Raw genomic sequence first — 5,379 nt, 5'->3', positions numbered from 1 at the left:
TCAAGCGGCTATCTCCGCTCCCAACTGTATCTCAACTTAAATACTTGGATATTATTATGCAGAAAGATAGAGCAGAAATGAGTTCTAACATCTCCCCAATGCTTGACCACACGAAACTTAAATTCACACAATGGAGCAAATTACCACTTTCACTTACTGGAAGGATAAATCCAGTTAAATGATTCTACTCTTTAATTTAGCTATATATTTCAGCATAGTGGAGTACCCAGTCCTAAGTTCTTTTCAACTCTTACCTCATTAATCACTGGATTTATCTGGGGAAATTCTAGGCCTAAACTTAAACTGTCTACTCTACAAAGGCCCAAACAGCAAGGCGGGGAGGCGCTACCAGACTTCTTTTCATACTACTTAGAGGGACTACTTAGGTCAATTGACTCGTGGATGCCAGATACTTCTCTGCCTAACTCAGAGAATCACTTGGCACAAGCGGCAGGGACGAACTGTTTATTGGGATTTCTGGAGACCGATAAACCAAACATTCCTAGAATGTTACCTCTCAAGCTTGCCCGCACAATCTGGAGACAAGCTAAAAAAGTAGGTGATTTCACTGATGATGTGGCAGAAATGCCACTCTGGCACAACACGTACTTACCTTCTCTACAAGAATATCCCTCCTCTGCTTTCTGGAGCTCCAGAAATGTAGTGAAAGTAAAAGACTTATATAATCAAAACATTTTAATGTCTTTTGAACAGATACAGACTCAGTACGCAGTCCCAAGAGCTCAATTCTTCAGGTACCTACAACTTAGGTCAGCGATCTAATCCCACATAGGTACAGGCACGCAGATATCTTCTCTCCCACTGATCGGCATGCTTACATCACAGGGACCACAAGGTCTTATCTCCACTCTATACACCTATCTATTGTCAGCAAACATGGACTCTACCCCTTTGGCGGTTAAGGGAAAATGGCAACCCTTGATTCCTAACATTCAGGAGGAGGACTGGGAGGAGATGCTGGAGTCCTCAATCAAGGTTTCCCCATCAGCTAACAACAAAATGACCCAATTATATATAATCCATCAAGCATATCTTACACCAGCTAAATTAGAAAAAAATGGTCCGTTCTCACACCTCGGAATGTCCGAGGTGTAATGAGTTGGAGGTCGACTTCATACACATGATGTGGAGGTGTCCAGTAATATGTACATTCTGGTAGGAGGTTACCACCTTCTTGTCATCCCTAATAGCAATACCAATTCCCCTGGATCCCTTGGTGTGCTTGTTTGGGGTTGTGGAAAAAGATAAATGGGACCATTATATTAAAATATTTCTCCAAGAGATGCTATTTTTGGCCAGGAAATTAATTGCCAGGAGCCCCGGAAGCAGGTGAGTATATGACAGACCTCTCTCCCCCTCACCCACCGACCCTGCCGCCGACCGTGACTCGAGTATAAGCCGAGAGGGGCACTTTCAGCGCAAAAATTTGGACTGAAAATCTCGGCTTATACTCGAGTATATACGGTATGTTGTTCTTTATTTTGGTAATAAATGTAAGTAAAAATATGCAATATTCCAGCTTTGAATGTTTATACAGTTGTGGCCAAAAGTTTTGACACACCTGCAATTCTGTCAGATAATACTCAGTTTCTTCCTGAAAATGATTGCAAACATAAATTCTTTGGTATTATTATCTTCATTTAATTTGTCTTAAATGAAAAAACAAAAGAGAATGAAGCAAAAAGCAAAACATTGATCATTTCACACAAAACTCAAAAAATAGGCCAGACAAAAGTATTGGCACCCTCAGCCTAATACTTGGTTGCACAACCTTGAACCAAAATAACTGCGACCAACCGCTTCCGGTAACCATCAATGAGTTTCTTACAATGCTCTGTTGGAATTTTAGACCATTCTTCTTTGGCAAACTGCTCCAGGTCCCTGATATTTGAAGGGTGCCTTCTCCAAACTGCCATTTTTAGATCACTTCACAGGTGTTCTATGGGATTCAGGTCTGGACTCATTGCTGGCCACCTTAGAAGTCTCCAGTGCTTTCTCTCAAACCATTTTGTAGTGCTTTTTGAAGTGTGTTTTGGGTCATTGTCCTGCTGGAAGACCCATGACCTCTGAGGGAGACCCAGCTTTCTCACACTGGGCCCTACATTATGCTGCAAAATGTGTTGCTAATTCCCTTAACCATCTGGCTATTACAGAAACCTCGATCCAGCACTCAGACACCACCGCCGATGCCGCTCTCTCTTTTAGTGAGCTGAAATTTTCACATACCACCAGACCTGAGAACAGACAGGGTGGGGGTGTTGGTTTGCTCCTTTCATCACAATGTGCTTTCCAGGTCATCCCCCCGGTTCCCTCACTTACATTTCCTTCCTTTGAAGTCCACGCCGTCATACTCTTTAAGCCCTTCTCCTTGCGGGTGGCAGTTGTTTATCGCCCTCCAGGCTCCTCCCGCCTGTCTCTAGACCACTTTGCCACCTGGCTTACTCACTTTCTATCCTGTGACATCCCTACCCTAACCAGGGATTCAAGCTTGAGGAGGATAATTTGTATATTCCAGGTGCCTTCTGGGAAAAGCGGAGTCTCCCTCAGCAAGAAGATTATTGGGTACAGCCGGGACCAGCTGCTTGGAAAGCATCACCAAACCAGGGATTCAAGCTTGAGGAGGATAATTTGCATATTCCAGGTGCCTTCTGGGAAAAGCGAAGAGTCTCCCTCAGCAAGAAATTCGTAGGGTACAGCCGGGACCAGCTGCTTGGAAAGCATCACCAAACCAGGGATTCAAGCTTGAGGAGGATAATTTGCATATTCCAGGTGCCTTCTGGGAAAAGCGAAGAGTCTCCCTCAGCAAGAAGATCGTTGGGTACAGCCGGGACCAGCTGCTTGGAAAGCATCACGAAACCGCGCGCCTTACGGCGCGAATTTTTGCCTGTAGGACATTATTGCAAGAAAGCTTGGCTGAGTAGATTACACAAGAAGGAAAACACACAGCAAGTCAGCAAGATCTAGGAGCAACATGGCAGATGTGACAACCTACATGGTGAGCTGCAGCATGTGCTACATGTTCACAGATCGACCAGAAGAAGAATCCAATTTCACCTGTCAGAAGTGTAGACTAGTGGCCCTTTTAGAAGAAAAGGTGCGGGGTCTGGAAGAAAGAATAGCAACTTTGAAACTCATCAAAGAGAATGAAGACTTCCTAGACAGAACAGAAGCATCTCTACTGGTCACAGAAGGTGAAAAAAGTGTCAGAGAACCTTCAAAAGCAGATGAGTGGAAGCATGTGACCAAAAGAAGCAAGAAGACGATGGAGAAATCACCAACCACACAACTGAAGAACCAATATCAAATCTTTGTAGAGGATGAAGATGGCACACCTAAGGATGAAGCAATACCAGCAAGCAAAAAAGAAAAGGGCACACAGCAACAAGTGACAGCAAAAAGTACAGCCAAGAAGCAACGAAGAGTGGTGGTGGTGGGAGACTCACTACTGAGAGGCACAGAAGCAGCCATCTGCAGACCGGACATAACCGCAAAAGAAGTATGCTGCCTTCCAGGTGCGATGATCAAGGATGTGACCGATAGGATACCAAAGCTCTTCAGCTCCAAGGACGTCCACCCATTTCTTCTGATACATGTTGGCACCAATGACACGGCAAAGAAGGACCTACCGACAATCTGCAAGGACTTTGAAGAGTTGGAGAAGAAAGTAAAGGAACTGGATGCACAGGTAGTTTTTTCTTCTATCCTTCCAGTAGACGGGCATGGCACCAGGGGATGGAACAGGATCCTTGATGCGAACAACTGGCTAAGACGATGGTGCAGACAACAAGGATTCGGATTCCTGGACCACGGTGTGAATTACTTGTACTATGGACTCCTCGCCAGAGACGGACTACATCTCAACAAACCTGGGAAACGCACATTCGCCAGAAGACTTGCTACACTCATCAGGAGGGCGTTAAACTAGAAGAAGAGGGGACGGGAAGAAAAACATTAGACTCGAACAAAGAAGACCCAGGAAAACATACTCAGAAGGGAGGTAAGAACATTTCTAAAACAATCCACAGCGAGGAGATTGGAACAAAACAAAATCCTCTAAACTGCATGCTCGCAAACGCCAGAAGCCTGACAAACAAGATGGAAGAACTAGAAGCAGAAATATCTACAGGTAACTTTGACATAGTGGAAATAACCGAGGCATGGTTAGATGAAAGCTATGACTGGCCAGTTAACTTACAGGGTTACAGTCTGTTTAGAAAGGATCGTAAAAATCGGAGAGGAGGAGGGGTTTGTCTCTATGTAAAGTCTCGTCTAAAGTCCACTTTAAGGGAGGATATTAGCGAAGGAAATGAGGATGTCAAGTCCATATGGGTCGAAATTCATGGAGGGAAAAATGGTAACAAAATTCTCATTGGGGTCTGTTACAAACCCCCAAATATAACAGAAATCATGGAAAGTCTACTCCTAAAGCAGATAGATGAAGCTGCAACCCATAATGAGGTCCTGGTTATGGGGGACTTTAACTACCCGGATATTAACTGGGAAACAGAAACCTGTGAAACCCATAAAGGCAACAGGTTTCTGCTTATAACCAAGAAAAAATATCTTTCACAATTGGTGCAGAATCCAACCAGAGGAGCAGCACTTTTAGACCTAATACTATCTAATAGACCTGACAGAATAACAAATCTGCAGGTGGTCGGGCATCTAGGAAATAGCGACCACAATATTGTACAGTTTCACCTGTCTTTCACTAGGGGGACTTGTCAGGGAGTCACAAAAACACTGAACTTTAGGAAGGCAAAGTTTGACCAGCTTAGAGATGCCCTTAATCTGGTAGACTGGGACAATATCCTCAGAATTAAGAATACAGATAATAAATGGAAAATGTTTAAGAACATCCTAAATAGGCACTGTAAGCGGTTTATAGCTTGTGGGAATAAAAGGCCTAGAAATAGGAAAAACCCAATGTGGCTAAACAAAGAAGTAAGACAGGCAATTAACAGTAAAAAGAAAGCATTTGCACTACTAAAGCAGGATGGCACCATTGAAGCTCTAAAAAACTATAGGGAGAAAAATACTTTATCTAAAAAACTAATTAAAGCTGCCAAAAAGAAAAAAGAGAAGCACATTGCTAAGGAGAGTAAAACTAATCCCAAACTGTTCTTCAACTATATCAATAGTAGAAGAATAAAAACTGAAAATGTAGAATGGTTGTAGATGACAAGGAAAAAGCTAACATATTAAACACCTTCTTCTCCACGGTATTCACGGTGGAAAATGAAATGCTAGGTGAAATCCCAAGAAACAATGAAAACCCTATATTAAGGGTCACCAATCTAACCAAAGAAGAGGTGCGAAACCGGCTAAATAAGATTAAAATAGATAGATCTCCGGGTC

Source organism: Ranitomeya imitator, chromosome 7, assembly GCF_032444005.1.
Source record: "Ranitomeya imitator isolate aRanImi1 chromosome 7, aRanImi1.pri, whole genome shotgun sequence".
Lineage (NCBI taxonomy): Eukaryota > Metazoa > Chordata > Amphibia > Anura > Dendrobatidae > Ranitomeya > Ranitomeya imitator.
Note: the sequence above shows the minus strand (reverse complement) of the source record.